The 18,589-nt window shown below is 37.5% G+C and overlaps 2 long non-coding RNA genes across 3 annotated transcripts in view; both read left to right on the top strand.

Moving 5' to 3' along the window:
* LOC309493934 overlaps positions 1–18,589 on the top strand; it is a 189,043-nt gene that overhangs the window by 162,710 nt on the left and 7,744 nt on the right. The window lies entirely within an intron of this gene.
* On the top strand, positions 8,366–10,049 carry LOC309493903. Of its 2 annotated transcripts, XR_014204071.1 has the most exons (4): positions 8,366–8,444; positions 8,528–8,598; positions 9,533–9,625; positions 9,787–10,049. It is a non-coding gene; the product is annotated as an uncharacterized lncRNA (long non-coding RNA). The 2 variants fall into 2 exon arrangements; XR_014204072.1 differs by lacking the exon at positions 9,787–10,049 and having other exon boundaries at positions 9,533–9,764.

Here is an 18,589-nt window from a genome sequence, read left to right on the forward strand (position 1 = left end):
TGCTGATAATCATTTGCTGTAGAATCACAGGGCTGCTATAATCAACAAGATAGACACAACTCTCTAAATGAGATTTGTGCTTCAGGTCAAATTATGATTATGTCAAATCATAACCAACATCACCTGATCAACTTTTCTCTATGTTCATCTGGCAATTATAACTCAGATACAACAGTCAAACAAAATCTGAAGTTAATGATTTAAGGGTCAAGAGCCCAACTAAAGCAAACACTGATCACCATAACGGTGTCTTAAAAAATTTGATTTTCTCCTTCAGTGATTCTGCTTGTTAACATCAGGTGTCTTCAATAATGGTCAATCGTCACTCAATCAATCACTTAATTATCTCATTAACTTTAACACTCTTGAGTGTTAATTTAACACTCATATTTTAACACTTTAACACTCTTGAGTCTGGAGCCATATAAACTCCCAGGAGAGTTCATTTAACACTGGAGTTTTTGCTGTGTAGACAGAACTTTGTTATAGCTGATTTAGCATAACGCTTCAAAATGTCAACTGGTCAGGTCAGTAAAACACTGAAATTCTGGATAGATGTGATTGCTGAGCACACCCAGGATCTCATTCCATGGCTGCCTCGCGAAACAATAAAGGCCACTTTGCCGGAGATTTTTATGGACAATTTTCCCAACACAACTTGTGTAATTGACTGCACAGAAAGTGTCTTGCAGAAGGCTAAAAATCTGGACTCAAGAACTGAATCTTATAGTCACTACTATGCAAATAATACTGTCAAGTATCTAGTAGCAACTGCTCCATCTGGAATAGTTATGTTCATTTCAGAGGCTTATGGTGGCAAATGTAGCGATAGATTCATCACACAGAACTCTGGGGGACCTACATTTTTTGGGCCTGAAATCGCTGATACAACCTTTAATTCAGCGTTTGCAGCACAGAAAAATAGACTCGGTGTGGAAACGATCGCTGCACTGCTGTATACGCACCGCTCCTAGAACGCATTGACGGACCGCATCCGTGTGCAGTGTGAAAGCCCTAACATGGGTACAGAAAAAAGACGCACTGCAAACGGAGTATGTGTGAAACGGGAGTAAGTCGTTTGTCATGGTTGTAAAAAAAACAATGGCTATCTGACATCTTTGCCAAGCGCAAACCAGTACAGAAGTTATCAATAAATTATCTGGGAGGGTCATGCCTTTTTTCACAATCATTTTGGAGGGTCAAAGAAAAATGTATTTCTGGCGAAGGGTCAAGTCTATTTTGACTATAGATCTCAAAACTCCTCCGGTAGCCCCTTAAATAAAAAACGAACAGTCCCTAACTTTAGATTTTGTTTGGCTGTTGTATCTGAGTTGTAACTCCCAGATGAACAAAGAGAAAAGTTGATCAGGTTGGTTATGTTTTGACAATCATCATTTGACCTGAATCAATGAACTCATTTAGAGCCTAATCTCAGATTTAAATGTATATTGTTGATTACAGCATCACTGTGATCCAGAAGCATCTAAATATTTCAAAGGATTTCTTAAAAGTTGTTCTGATAAAACAAAATATTTATTTTAGGCACACGCAGACATCAAGATTCAGTGTATGAATCTCAACAATGGTGACAAAAAGAATATTCAATTAGGAAAAGGAAATTACTAAGACAATTCAGATCATAATTTATTCATACCGCAATGCATCATGGGAGCTGTGAATGTGTTTTGATTGGTGGCACCCAGAATGCACTGCAACATGCTTTATTATTGTCACCATTGTTGAGAATCACAGGCTGATTCTTGATGTCTGTGTGTCCAAATAAAAGTAATTTGATCAGAACAACTTTTAATAAATCATTTTGATTATATTAAAAATTCTGATCATAGTATACTGTAGAGTCACAGGCTGCTTTAATCAACAAGGTAAACCTAACTCTCTAAATGAGTTCAGTGATTCAGGTCAAATGATGATTATATCAAAACATAACCAACACCACCTGATCAACTTTTTTCTTTGTTCATCTGAGAGTTATAACTCAGATACAACAGCCAATCAAAATCTGATGTTAATGCTTTAAGGATCAAGAGCCAACTAAAGCAAACACTGATCGCCATAAAGGTGTCTTTAAAAAAATATTTTCTCCTTTGGTGATTCTGCTTGTTAACATCAGGTGTCTTCAATAATGCTCTATGGATCCAACATGGCAGCAGACGCGAAGTTGCCTTTCGATGCAGCCTTAGATAGTGTTCTAAGCAGAGGTGGAGATTCCAGGGGTCAGAAAGTAAAAGTCCTGCCATATATTTATTCCACCCATGAACTCACACAGCAAAAACTCTAGTGTTAAATGAACTCAGAAGAGTAGAGCCTGTGCTTCAGTCCAGGGGAAGATCTACAAACACTGATGATATGCTGCATATTGCTTTATTTAACAGGCGGTGACTGTGTAGTTGCTGGTCCAGTGGAAATCTTTTTGTGTACAATAGTTTTTTAGTAGTCTCAAATGAAAGAAGTTCAAAGTAATACTTTGCTCAGATTATTAATGCATTTTAAATTTTTGTTAATACATTTAAATGACAGTTGGTCAATTTAAGGCAGTCGTTTTCTGCAAGTGAAATTAGTTAACTTGAATTTTAATTTAGTGCATTTTTACAGAAACAAACTGTAGATTACAGTAAAGAACTGTACAATTAACAGTATATTACTGGCAACAGTGTTGCCAGTATTTTACTGTAAAAAAACCCGGTAAGGTCTAACAGTGTATATAAACACAGAGCAGTGTTAATTTAACACTGGGGATTCACTGGGGAACACTCTGTAGTGTGGACACATATGTACAATTAATTTAAGGGGATTTTGCTGTTACAGCAGACAGAGAAAGTATAAGCTGATTGCCTAAATTAGTGATTTATTTGTTTATTGAAAAAAAAAACGTTCATGTGCCTGCACATCTTAATAAACATGGGTCCTGTCTCGACTTTTTGACTCTTTTAGAATCACCTTTGACCGCTTCAGAGTGGCTGTCTATGGAGATGCACGAACATGTCCTTAGAACAACCCTTAACGTTCGTTTTCAAAACTGTGCAACTCACTGGGCCCTATTTTAACGATCTGAAACGCAAGTGTCAAGCGCAAAGCGCAAGTAACTTTGTGGGCGGGTCTCGGCGCTATTGCTATTTTCCCGGCGGGATAAATGACTCTTGCGCCAGGCGCAAATCTAAAATGGGTTGGTCTGAAGTAGCTTCATTATTCATAGGTGTGGTTTGGGCGTAACGTGAAATAAACCAATCAGAGCGTCATCTCACATTCCCTTTAAGAGCAGATGCGCTTTTTCCATAGCGGATTGCTATTGTAACGGCGGATTTGCCAGACGCATGCCAGGAGCGGTTCACAACCAAGGAGAGCAACGCTCTCGTCACGGCCGTAAAAGAGAGAAGTTACATTGAAATGGAGAAACCCACCCAAATTAACTTCGGTTAAACAGGCGTATGATAATTTGGGTAAATGTGTAAGCTAGATGTATGCTTTTATAATAAATTATCTATCTATCTATCTATCTATCTATCTATCGTAATAATGTATGATTTGCAAAAATGAAAACTGCTGCTTCTGTGTAGATGAGAGAATCAAAGTGTATGCGCGTTGTGCACACGCTACATTGATTATGGCCAAGCATGCGCCCTTAAAATAGCATATGAATAACATGCGCAACGCGCCACTGACTTTAAACAATTTTTTCCTGGTTAGTGGCGCAATTGTTTTCTAAACCTGCAAAATAGCATGAAGGAACGTTTGCGCCGGAACACGCCTCCTCTTTGCGCTGAACCGCCCCCGGGAGCGCAAGTGTATTTCCTAACTTACCGACGTGCTTCTGTGGAGGGAAAAGTCCGCTTTGCGCGGGTGCAAAATAGGAATGATACATGCGTCGGTGTACAAAGTCACTTGCGCTGGGTGCAAGATAGGGCCCACTGAGTGGTTAGTGGTGTTTAAAAATGCATTAAAAATAGACGAAATAACATTTTCAAGATCCAAGTTGTGTATGATGTGTTACAAGGGTCACTGAATAAATTACAGGCGAAGTGACATCATCAGGTCACATGACCAGGAAGTTATATAGATTTGTATTTTTCAAAAATGCATTAAGACGAAATAACATTTTCAAGATCCAAGTTGTGTATGATGTGTTACAAGGGTTAGTGAATAAATTACAGGTGGTGTGACATCACCTGTTTCTATCAGGTAAAATAAAATTTTGGAGTTCAATGTAATAACCATGTACCCATTCATAGTGAATATCACATTCACAGCTTAAAACTATGTAGGCCTATTTGACTAAAATTAGGTTTTCCACATCTTTACATTTTATTAGTATGCTTTGCATTCATGTTTTGCGTGGTTTATTTGTGTGTGTGTGTGTGTGTGTGTGTGTGTGTGTGTGTGTGTGTGTGTGCACTTTTGAGACAGTCCCTTAATTTGCTTGGCGAATGTCTAACGAATGTCCAACATAAAACCTACTGTACTTTACCGCACTCAACTACAGTACGTTTTATTTATTAGTAATTTTTACCCACTGTTTCGAAAACCTACACTGGGATTATTATATAGTATTAAGTATGATTTTCATCTTCAAAGTAAGACATTAACTGATCAAAAGTCTGAGTACGTTTTTGTCCTTTTGTCTTTCTTCCGCTGCACTGAACGAGGGGATTCATGTCACCTTCATCAGTCCTTTCTTTAATTCACTGGAAAACATTAAGGGAAAGACCATCAGACGTGACATAACAGGATAAATGCGGCTGCAGGAAAAATGATATGATGGTTTGATTCTGATATACTAATTGGCTTTTCTTTTTTTTTTTCTTTTTTTGTGCTTCCTTTGCTATGATACACATTTCTGATGGGATTGCCATGCTTTAAGTGTATGTTCACATTTTTAATCATGTAATAACTAACAGTCTCAAAGATGACATTACTCTGTTCATGTTGTGTGAATGTGTTATAATGGCAAACGTTTGTACAATTTAAATCAATTTTAAGATTGTTTAAAGGAATGGTAAAAAAAAAAAATACTGCTTTTTAAGGACTTTTCATTGAATCATTTCTTCTTCCCCCTCTTCAGATTCTCCAAGGATCCAGCTGATTACTGGCAATTTGGTGGAGGATTATTCTTTAGCTCTACATTGCACTATCACTTCTGGAACGGATTCATTGACCTTTTGTGTTATTTTTTTATTTTACTTAGTTTAATAAAAATGTACTTATTTAATTACAATGTATGGTTAGGATTCTCAATTAAACCAGTGTAATGTTTCTCCACAAATATTATCAGAAATATACTGAGCCCCCAGGGGTCAGGCAAAAGTTGTTGAAACAATATAAACCTGCATTGAAAGATATAAGTCAAAGAGCAACAGACCACAAGCCTCTCAGCTCAACACCACACTTTGTTGATTTCTTCGTCTGTTTTAAAGAGACACCAGGCAATGTTTTTGTGTTAATTAATCATCTTCGTAAGTCGGTATATGGTTAAATGACTCATTAGAGGGCGAATGAAGACTCTCTCGCCCGCCTCTACTGCCTGTAGGAAGAATATCCCGCTTGCAAGTTCGGTGTATCCTACCCGCGTCCTTCAGTCTCACAAAGTCTCAGACATCGCGAGAAGCAGGATCAGTTTACGGCAAGCATCCCCAGCACAGAGGCAGGCTAACAGAACCCGGCTAGCGACGAAGCTGAGGTTGGCGTTGATTCCTGCAATATCACAAAACAGTTGACAATATCTCACTTACTTTACAGATATGAGTTGAATTACGATGGCCAACACTTTTATTTTATGTCACTAAGTCAACGCGTCTGATAATAGTCAATAAACATGTTGCACATATCATGATCGAGCTAGAAAAAACGTTCTGATGTTTTCTTAGACAAGCAAAGGTAAACCGTCATTCTACCAGATGAACTTATAGACCTTGCTAATATAACTTTAGACAAATATTAGCCTCCGATATATATATTTTTTATGCTCATGCCCACTCTCCCAAAAAAACAAAACACGAAAGCAGTAGTTCGCCTCGTTCATATCGTTCGTTCCCAGTAAAAATACTAGTATGCATGACAACACAATAAAAAAATAAAAAAATCGCCATCAGTTGGAAAGAAAATATTACTTTACTTGCCTCGGTAGACATAACTGGTTTTGAAATAGCCGGTTCCTCTGCTCAGCTGGGTTGACAGTTGATCAGCTGGGTTGCTCGTGGCGAGAGGGGAGGAACAACAGTTTGTTTTTACGACAGAGTGTTTGAAAGCATTTACTACCGTCAGACACTAGGGGGAGCTTCGTAGAGAAAAAACACTCAGGCTTGCCTGGTGTCCCTTTAAAGATGAAATCATGACCTTAAATGGGGCTGTTTACACCTGGCCACTTCATGCGTTTTCTCAGATTGGATAGCTATCCGATCGTGAAAAGACCAGGTGTAAATGCCCTCCGAAACACATTTGAGACGGATTTGAATCCGATCGCTCAAACCACTTCAGGAGGAGATCTGGGCCGCATTCCAGACGAAACTGGACAAGTGTAAATGCATCTGGTTGTTGAAACCACATATGTAAATTGTACTCCTCCCAAAAATGCTAAAAAAATAAACGTGTGAGAGTGTGTTATAGGCTATATGCTGCTATATGCAATGTTATACCCAGATATGACGACGCTACTGGAACACGCAGATGAGAAGCTGAGCATCTATTCATCAAGCCAACGTGCAAAGTATCGCAAATCAAAGTGAAAGTAAGTCGCAGACGCTTAACACACAATCATCATCATCATTAAAAGTAAATTCTTAAGAAACTAAATGATCTTACCAGGGCTGTTGCCGCTTCTCTCTTATTGAAATGTAGAAATTTTAGCTGATGATCAATAAAATGCAGCTCATATCTGTTGCTTTCGGTGACGTGCGCTCCTTTAAATCTGCATATAGCGCGGGAACTGAAGATCGGATTTAAATCCGTTTTGCAAAAACACATTTATGTGACCAGGTGTAAATGGAATTGTTTTAATAAATCAGATAGCTATCCGATCTGAGAAAACGCATGAAGTGGCCAGGTGTAAACAGCCCCCTGTAACTGACACATGGAGTAAGATTTCATTTTTTTCAATTCCACCTTCGGGCTCTGAAGAATTACTTGTGAATAAATGGTTGATATTGTAAATTTACATCTGAATACATCAAATATGTGTTTTACAGTGGATAGTGTTGTATACTTTGTTTTCTACCCGACTGTAATTTAACTGTAAAGTGTAGTCCGGACGTTGGTATAGGCTGAGCAGCTTGAGTCACACACAGACTTTTAATTTATTTGTAATTTTAAAAAAAATGTTTTTGAAAAAATGTTTTTTTTTTATGTAAACAATGCCAGTCATTTACTGTTTTGTTTTTTTTCAACTTTGTTTTTATACACTGCCTTACAAAACCATCCGCCATTTTTAGGATAAACATGTACATGTACGAGTATGGGCATGTTTATTCCAGTATGAGGGGGTTTTATTAGATTTAAGACTTCCTTCTTCCTTCCTACCAGCTGCAAGTCACATGCAGACAACTATTTACACCATTGTCATTACTTGTTTTGAGTCACTGCCTTGCTTGATCTCCCACAAGCAGTTGATACAGGAATTTGGGAAATCCCCCGTCATGCTCATGTATGTTCAATTGAAGCATAACAAAGTGTATTTCAAAAGCACCCCCACTCTATCAGGCCCAGATGCTCAGGGACATGTACGAGGGGAGGACTGACCCAGGGCTCTTCGATGAGCTGCTCTCCGGGCAACGAAAGTGACCGCACGCTCTCTGGGTCAGGTGATGTCCACGGCTGTGGTCCAGGAGAGACATCTATGGCTCAACTTGGCCGATATGCGGGAGGCCGAGCGAACCCGTTTCCTCGACACCCCCATATCCCAGGCTGGCCTCTTCGGCAGAGTGTCTTTCACTTACAAGGACATCAGTGAAATAGGTTATTTAATGATGATTATAAAACCATCAACAGGAAACCATCATCACCTGATCTCATTTCACTTTAGCTTTCTTTGCTGCTGCAAGTGTGTTTGACAAACACACTGTCACAGCAACCAAAAGAGACTAAATATATAATAAGAGCCCAACTAATTGAAACACTAATCACTGTTATGGTGACTTCAAATGAAACACATTAGAGTTAAACCTCTGTTAATTCTCAATAAAAACTTCTGTAGACGTCTGACAGAAATAATGTCAGTCTGGTTAGTAATAAGTGAAGCTGGTAATGCTGTTTGTGGAGTTGTTTAATCCTCCTCTGCTGAGATCTTCACAGATTTAATGTCTTCTTTTCATGAGAAGTGAGTGTGTCTCGATCTAAAAACAGTCTTTACACTCATAATGTGATTGACCTGAATCATGTGTGTGTGTGTCGCAGCTATAAACACGCGCTGGACGGACTCTTCAGGGTCTGGCGGGAAGGTAAAGCACACTTCTGGATCTCTGACTGTCATTAACCTCTGTACATGTGTGAATGTCTCTCTCTAAACATGCTTTTCTCTCAGAGGGAACCAGGAAGCTGTTCTCAGGAGCCACTATGGCGTCCAGCAGAGGAGCTCTCGTCACTGTCGGACAGGTGAGGAAGCAGTGCATGATGGGAGTATATCAAATATCTGTTACTGATTATCCTTAAAACATGTCATTCATACTGTAGAAGTGAGAGTTACCCCAAAATAAGTGCCTAAAGAGTATAAAGTCTATCAGGGGCTGGTTTTATTCCCACACAGATGAATACATAAATGCTTGAATGCACTGTGAACTGTATTGGATTCAGATTAGCATTTTGACATGGATTTTTTTTTATTAAGTGTTCATCAGAGAGGTCCAAGACCCCATGACTTTTGTCACACTTGAGCCACAAATACAGAAATAAATATAATGGATTCGATGAGTTTTGTGGTTGAAATGTAGTACTTCCCTTGTGGGTCAATTTGACCCCTTAGGAATGAATGGAATGTGAGGAATGCTTCAGGACACATAGAAACACCTAAAAATGCTAAAAATTCAAACTAAAAAATGCTAAAACTTTAATGTCTACATGTTGTATGAATGAATACTGAAGTGACTGTAGGACCCAGGGGAAACAGCTCATTTGCTCCATATAGAGATATAAGGCCATCTAGTGGCAAGAGTCATGAAATTATTATTATTATTATTATTATTATTATTCCACAAGAGGTCAGCAAAGATTCCCAATGGAAGATATTTTGAGCTGAATTAAAAGGTTTAGGCATGAAATTGTGAGTTATTTTGAATTTAAGTTGAAAGAATGTGAGGAATGTGCTTAAATTACTATTTATTTATATTGATTCAATCTAGTAATTTAAAGGTAAAATATAAAATAACAAAAAAGCATTAAAAAATTGAAAAAAATATTATCAAAATGAAATACAATGAGCTTTCTGAAGAAAAAAAAAAAGTATAATTTTAGGGCTTCAGGTCATTTTGACCCATGAGGGCATGTACCTGTTTATGACGTGTGTGTGTGCGTGCGTGTGTGCGTGTGTCAGCTGGCATGTTACGATCAGGCCAAGCAGCTGGTGTTGGGCACAGGACTCATGGGAGACAACATACTCACACACTTCCTGTCCAGCTTCATCGCTGTGAGTAACCGGAGCCTCTGATTGGTCAATCACAGGATATTTTTGATAACTGATAGTTATTGGACAGTGTTGGTTATATTTACTTGTAAAAGTGTAATTGTTTTACATTTGAACTCTTTCCTCACCATTGAAATGTCCGTGTTCTCACTGTTATACGCTAGGGGGCGCTATTACACACCTTCTGAAAGAGAATCTCCTGATCAAAACACAGGAGAAGCAGCAGAAACATGCGATCTCATATGCAAGCAGATGAAAATGTAAAATAACGCGATCATCAACATTAAACAGCATATAAATCAAAACTGCCTAATGTTACTGAATGAAATGTGGACCCAGGACGAGCTTTAGGGGTGTGGATGGACTATATACACACACACAGTCAAACCAAAAAGTATTCAGACACCAGGTATCATTTTTGATATTTTTTCTACTAGTGTGTGCAGGACAATAGTTTATTTAAGTGAGGAGAGCAAAATAAAGTAAACTGTGACCCAAATATTATTCATAGGCTATTTTTAGATGATGCTAAAGTATTAAGACCAGCGAGAGTAGAGGTATGCTTTTTAAATCTTTACAGTTCACAATTAAATGCTGAGTTATGTAAGGAATAATTGACGACAGGCCGTTGAATTATTAGAAAAATAATGCACACCCGAGGTGGTAATGCGGTCACGACGCGAAGCGGAGTGGCCGTTACACCTCGGGTGTGCATTATTTTTCTAATAATTCAACGGCCTGAAGTCAATTATTCCGCTTATACTACAGTTACCACACCTCGAAACATTGTTCAGATTATGTATTTCAAGACGTTTGTAAAGTTTTTGTCATTAAAACGCTCTTGTAGGACTAATTTCTTACGCATCTAATCCCATGCCTCCGTTGCTAATTCCAAAACGTCATTTCAGAGTTAAGGCCAATTTATACTTTATAGCAGGGGTGTCAAACTCATTTTCACTGAGGGCCACTTCAGCATTATGGCTGCCCTCAAAGGGCCGGTTGTAACTGTAAGACTTTTAAAATGTTAATATATTGTCTCTTTATTTGATTATTACTTATTTAAGTTACAAATATTGTATATGCATTTGCAGGGGTGTTTCTAGGTTTTAAAAACATCAGGGGATGAGCCCGAAACATCAGGAGCTGGGTAATAATGATTTGATACAGATAATATTGTATTATTGTATATATGCAGGGGCAAACTGGCTCAAAATTCAGCTCTGGCACTGTACTAGCCACACCAGCACACATTACCACACAGTCATGCGTATTCAAATGTGAGGTAGTTAGGGGGGTTCGGGGGCATGCTCCCCTGATAAAATTTGGATTTCTCTGACCTACATATGTGCATTTTAAGGTGTTTAAAGGCCAAATTTGGGGGGGATAACAATAGCTTTAAAAGCATGTCAGTGGGCAGTAGCATAAATTATTTGTCAAGATAACAGATTCTTAAAAATGAGAATGAGGATAAATGTTGCAATGAATGATCCACACTACAAAATGGAAATGCAGAATGTTTCTGCTTATTGTTGACAATACACATATTCCAAACGGGAATGGCCTTAAATGAGAAATCTTTCAAGGATTATTTTGCATAGATGTTACATTTCAATCAAAAACCAGTGCAATCTTTTTAAAACTAATCAGTTTAAAGTTCAATTGTTCACTCCTAAAGACAGTCACTTGTCGCCACCTACTGGCTTAATGATGCAAGTGGTGCAAACACAGACAAGCGGGGTGATACAAATGGTGAAAAGGCTAATACTGGTACCTATTTTAATAATATAAAATATCAATATATTATTCTTTAATCAGTTCTATGCAGCAGAATCAGATTTAACAGAATTTTTTTTTTACCAATTGTCGAAATAAAGTAGGCCTATAGAACTACAAAGCTATTTTTGTCAGAGCAGGAGCAGATCAGGGAGAGGACCAGTGAACGAGAGGATCGTGATTCGTGTAATTTTACCAGTGTTGCCCAGCACGGCTATACACCATGTTACAGCAGAGTAGTAGGCCTACTATTGCAAAAAGAAACAAGTCCAGAGAAATTTCATGTCGGCAGGTTTTTTAAGCGGACTTTGCCTTTCCAATGAGCGTGAGCAGAACTCGCAACACTCACACACACACACACACACACACACACACACACACACACACACACACGGACGTTGCTTGCGGAACATTGAGCAGAACGCGCTGTGGACACGGCGCGGAGAGCACAGCGCACACACACAGCGGAACCGAGGGGAACGGAACGAAGTTATGCATGTTCGGAAGCGGACTCGCACGCAAAGTCATAAAACACGCTGAGCCAGAGTCAAACCATCGCCGAACACGGAGGGGCGCGGCGGCTTTTTAGTATATTTCGGCCAAAAAACGAAAATGTTATTTTCGGCCGAAAATTTTCGGCAGCCTAAATTTGATTGCATTCCTAATTTTAAGACACCCATATGCTCTCGCGGGCCACATAAAATAATGTGGCGGGCTGGATTTGGCCCGCGGGCCTTGAGTTTGACACATGTGCTTTATAGTAACGGAGGTTAGAGCCGCTGATAGCAGACTAATGCTGGGGACACACGACTAGCTGACACATTCTCTGACTGTTTTCATCGACTGCAGCAGATTTTAAACACCGACTTTGAACACAGACTGAACGCGCTGAACACGCGTTTGGGCATGATCAATCATAGGCTAAGTATCAAATTACATTCATAACCGGCCTTAAAGTGTGTTCCCGGCTTTATGCAGTTATTAATGCAGTTATTAGAGAAAGATGTTGCAATAATGAGACAGAAAAGCATGTGCGTCAATATTATTATTTATTAATTAATTCAATTCGTTTTAATTAATTCGTTCATTCTTTTTTTCTTTCTATTATTGACAGATGACAGTAGACTAGCCAAATAAATGAAACCCAAAGCCCTTTTAACAAGTAGGCCTATCAATAATTATTTATTTGTTAAATTATAAAAATCCGTGCTGCAGGACTATCCATTTATTTAGCCTATATTCAGTTTAATTTTCTATTGATTAGATAGGACTTTATAGTTTATTTATTCAAATTAAACTGCATGTTTCTATTGATTGTGAAGCTAGACATTGAAAATTGCAGATCAAGCGCACGGGGCGAAATGGTTTTTCTTGTTATGAATTGTATCCTATTTTCCGTTATTACAGTTGACTACGCGAAGTGATATGGAACTGTAATGCGGTCAAGACCTGCCTGGAACTACTTTAGCCGTGCGTTTCCCTGAAAATAATGCACACCTTAGAACGTTCGTCAACCAATCAGATTCAAGCATTCAACGGCCCTGTAGTATAAGATAAAATAATGAAATAAATGTTGACGATTGTTTTTCTATTTTCATACAATGAATTTGAATGCTGATTAAGGTCACTGATGTCACTAGGTACATTTCTATTGTGCTTATAGTATTATTAAATCTGCGTATACAGTACTTTATTCTTTTAGATGCACTTTATTTTTTATCTTAACTTTTTATACTGTAGATTAACCTTTATTCTGTTTTGTTCAAAGGAACATTATTTTTTATTGTTTGGTTTTCAGACAACCTCAATACTCCTTGCCAGACTGTAATATTCATTTATATATACTCTTTTTGCCATCCAAGAGCTGGTGGTTCATATACTGCTGGCTCTATACTCCACAATCATAGACTGACTGCTGCTCAATGTACCAGTCAGATCAGCAGAGTCAGATATGATTCTGCCTTAATTACTTCCCCTAAATTATATACATAACCTCATAATTATCACATCCACAAAGTATAATAACACCCACATCCAGTCAACAGACATGCCACATGAAGAAATACTACAAAGATTTTTCACTACAGGGACTGTGATGTCTATTGTATTTTACATTTATCATCATCTTTTTTTCTTGTGTTTCTGGGCTCTTTTAAATTGTTTGTTATACTGTTCTCCTCCATTTCTCTGCACTATTTCATCAATCTTCTCCAGCAGCTCAGTGACCTGACAGCGATTGAACCAACTAGAGGAAACACTGATCGCCATAATGGTGACCAAACATTTTCAATAAAACATAAACATCTAAAACTCAGTTAATTCTTAAAAGAACTTCTGTAGATGAATGACAGAAATAAGGTCAAACTGGTTTGTAATAAGAGAGATTTCATGTCTTTTCAGTTGATTTCATCTAAAGCTGTGTCCGGAAGTCAGCTTTATTTCTTTTGTTTCTCTTTTCTTCAGTGATTCTGCTTGTTATCATCAGGTGTCTTCAATAATCGAACAATCATCACTCAATTAATCACTTAATTATCTAATTAACTGCTTCAGTGTTACTTTTAACACCCTGCTGGTGGTTCCCATATGAAAACAGAGCGGTGTTAATTTTTAAAACATAGTGGGACACACTTATTTTAACCTCACAAACTATTTAGGATGGATTGTATGCAAATTGCGAAAGGGGTTTTGTCCTGACAGATTGTTGTGTTTCATTACTCTATTTAGCGACCATCTCAGATCTGTGTAACCCATCTCATGGTCCATCACGAGTCTGAAGAGCTGATCTGTTTCTTTACGAAGTTCATGTATGTCTTTCTCTGTCTTTGTGGGCTCTTGATTTCTCTCATTGTCTCCTTCGTTTCTCTCTTCTTTGCTTTGCATTTCTCTGTCTTGATTTATTCTTCTTTCCTGTTCTCGCTTCTCTTGAGGAGATGTGGACACAGGAAAATAAGATCTTGTATGTTGTTGTTTCTCCCTTCCAAGCACTTCTCAATCTTCTCCAGCAGTTCAGCGACCTGATTTTGATTGCTTCTGTCTTTATTGTTGAATGAGTGAAATCTGCCTCCACAGCTGTCAATCACTAACTGTAGATCAGGGCTTTTCCTGATCCAGTGATTCACCCATTAGCAAATCCACATGAGTGAACAGAACAAGTGTGTAATCGGAATCTGATGGGTAGACGACTGGGTTTAGATTGCAGAGATGTTGGTGCTGGAAAAGCTATCTGGACCCATATCGCCCATATCCTCCCCTGTGACAGCTAATTTTTTTTGATTTTCTCAAATTGTATTTATGATTTAGTTAAAACCATACATTTTGATTTAATGTCAAACCAAAATTTAAATTTTTTCCAACTCAACGTTTTACCTTAACCCAAAGTACACAGCAAAAACTCCAGTGTTAAATTAACACTCAAGAGTGTTAAAGTTAATGAGATAATTAAGTGATTAATTGAGTGATGATTGAGCATTATTGAAGACACCTGATGTTAACAAGCAGAATCACTGAAGGAGAAAATCACAAATTGTAAGTTACCATTATGGCGATGATTGTTTGCTTTAGTTGGGCTCTTGACCCATATATGTTTATTTTAGATTTTGTTTGGCTGTTGTATCTGAGTTATAACTGCCAGATGAACAAAGAAAAAAGTGATCTGATGGTGTTGGTTATATTATAACAATCATCACTTGAACTTGATCACTGAACTCATTAAGACCCTTATTTCTGATGAAGATTTATGTTGCTGATCACAGAATAACTGTGATTCTGCATAAATATCCAGAATTTTAGATAATAAAAAGGATTTCTTAAAAGTTGTTTTGAAAAAAACACAAAAAAAACTTTTTTTAGGCACACACAGACGTCAAGATTCAGTCTATGCATCTCAACAATGGTGACGAGCAGAATATTCAATTAGGAAAAGTAAATTACATAGACAATTCAGATGATAATTTATTCATACCGCTATGCATGATGGGAGCCATTAATGAGTTGTGATTGGTGGCAGCCACTGCAACATGCTTTATTATTGTCACCATTGTTGAGATTCACAGGCTGATTATTGATGTCTGTGTTTCTAAATAAATTCATTTGATAGTGATTCAGGTTAAATGATTGTGACATAATGATTATGTTAAAACACAACCAACACCATCAGATCATCTTTTCTCGTTGTTCATCTGGCTGTTATAACTCAGGTACAGCAGCCAAACACAAGCTAAAGAAAATGATTTAAGGGTCAAGAGCCCAACTAAAACACACACTGATCACCATAATGGTGACTTAAAATTACGGTTTTCTCCTTCAGTGATTCTGCTTGTTAACATCAGGTGTCTTCAATGTTGGCAATAAAAAAAAAATTTTTTTGTACATTTTACTCATTTTAAATGGTTAACTTTTTTTTTTTTTTGTCATAGAATTTTTATTGTTGCAAACTGCATTTTTACATTTTATACCACCCCACCCACCATAAACAACCCTACCCAGCCCCAACAAAGCAATCCCCAATCTGATAAACAGGACATCTGAAGATCAGAGAAAAAATTATAAAAAAATTAATAAAAAAAAATATTAAAAAATATATATAATAATAATAATAATAAAAAATAAATAAAATAAAAAATACATATGTGCATACATTAATGTATATCTACATACAGGCAAAGATACATGCAAAATTGAGATGAGACATATATAAACCCCCATTCAATCCACGTCTAAGGATGGTAAGTCATTAAAGTATGTAATAAATTGTTGCCATTTTTTGCCAAAAGAATCTCCCCTACCTCTGATATTGTACTTAATTTTTTCAAGTTTTAAAAAAAAGACCAAATCTTTGAGCCAAACTGAAATAGAAGGGGGTTGTGGGGAGGTCCAAGATAACAGTATTCTGCGCCTAGCGAGGAGAGATGCGAAAGCTACGGCATCGGCCTGTCTACGGCTTAAAGGCTGACGCCGAGATGGAACTCCAAAGGTTGCAATCAAAGGGCAAACCACTAACTTGACCCCTAGGACATCAGAAACTATTTTAAAGAAAGAATTCCAAAAGTTTTGTAACTTGGGACACAATACAAACATATGGCTAAGGTTACATGGTGAAAGTTTACATTTATCACACACATCTGAAACATTGGGATACATTTTAGAAAGTTTTGTCTTCGAAAGATGAGCTCTATGAATAGTTTTAAATTGTATAAAACTAAGCCTAGCACACGAAGTAGTGGTACGTACATTGTCTAATACTCTACTCCAGTAGTCATCTTCAAACTCTAATTCAAGTTCCTCTTCCCAAGCCCTGATAGTTTTGATGTTGTGAGCATTATCCTTTGACAAGATAATTGCATATATCTTTGAAATAATACCCCCCATGTGAGGATTCAGTTTAAAAGCCTCTTCCCATGTAGACTTTGTAGGCAAAGAGGGAAACCCGGAGAACAGAGAGGAGGCACAGTGCCTAATTTGAAAATAACGAAATAGGTGAGAAGGAAGCAAATTAAATGACGAAGATAATTCAGAAAAACTTGCAAACACATCATTAATGAAAAGATCCTCAAAGCATTTCAGACCTTTCTTTTCCCAAAGAGAGTATACAGAATCTGAAACAGGAGGAAGAAAGAGATGATTATTTCGTATAGGGGCCATGGTTGATGCCGAGGTAAATTTAAAATGACGCCGAAATTGAAAGAATATTTTGAGAGAAGAGCATACTATTGGGTTTTTCGTGTAATGTGAAAGGGGCATAGGGAGAGAAGAGAATACCATAGCAGGGAGAGATGTTAAAATACAATATTTGGCTTCTAAGTGGCACCATGGTAAAGAGGGGGTCTGTACCCAAAACACTAATTTCTGAATATTCGCCGCCCAGTAATAATACATAAAGTTAGGCAGGGAAAGCCCTCCACTTAGCCGACTTTTTTGGAGCAAAATTTTGGAAACTCTAGGAGTTTTTCCTGCCCATATAAATGAGGAGATTAGTTTGTCTATATTCTTGAAAATGGTTAACTTTTAAGGAATTCATTTCATTAATTATTACTCAATTCTAATTTGTTACATTTAATTAATAATATTGCTTGTAATCTGTTGCCACAATTTTATTGATTAGATATAGCGTATTAATTTTTACAGTGAAGATCCCAAACAAGATCCCGATCAAGAATGTGGAGACCACGGTGGACACAGCAGTACGCCTACCATTAATGCTGCTAAATTTGCACCTGTTGTTAGCGGGATGATGACGACCCACGCGGGGAAGGAGATGAAGATGATGACGAGAGATTGTCATGGTGACGAAGCAGGTACATTTGTAATTTTATTTAAGTCCCACAAGTAGCCTGTTGCTGTTTATGTGGTCACATGATGGAGTGTTTGTCTCATCCATTTTGGTTAATTTAATAGTCCGATGGATCATTGCTGCTTGTGAAAACGATTGTTGCAGTGTATTTTTTCTTTAACATTTCGCACCCATGCAGTGCATAATCTGAAATTAAAATAAACACTGCCCTGCCTAAACATAGCGTTGTTTCGATTTTTTTTAGTCAGAGAAGCTACGTAGGCAGTGTAATTTTTTCTCCAAGCCCCGTTTTGAGTCGCCGTTTTTGTGTTTTGTTTTACTTTTATATTAATAAAGCCCATATTCCTCTTCATCCTTGAGTCCTCACTTTAACCATTACCTCAAACCGTGACACAGGCTGTTGTAACTGAGTGTTCATAAGACAATTATGGCAACAACATCATCATCTAACTTCAAACGAAACATTTAAAACATCAATATCTAAACCTGTGTTAATTCTCAGTAAGAACTTCTGTAGACGTATGACCGAAATAAAGTCAATCTGGTTAGTAAAAAATGTAGTGCCCACTGATAAACTTCCTGCTAAAACTTTATAAGAATGTTGTGGGATAATGTTTTAACAATATTATCACTAAACATTTTTAGAATATTTTTAGAGAATGTTATCCTACCTTTTAGGAAAGTGTTTTAAAAATTAAACTTAGCACTGAAAACTACAACAACAACAACAAAAAAAAAAAAAAAAACCCCCCAAAAAAATCTACCAGAGCCACTTGTTCGAACATGTTGAGATACTTTTGTGTGGTTGTACATAGCACACCCTGCCAACATGTTGGGCTCTGTATCTCACGGTTTGAGCAGATTGTTCATTTTTCCAGTGCTTTTAAACTCTACTTGTGTTAGAG

Source organism: Leuciscus leuciscus (assembly GCF_965113295.1).
Source record: "Leuciscus leuciscus genome assembly, chromosome: 3".
NCBI lineage: Eukaryota > Metazoa > Chordata > Actinopteri > Cypriniformes > Leuciscidae > Leuciscus > Leuciscus leuciscus.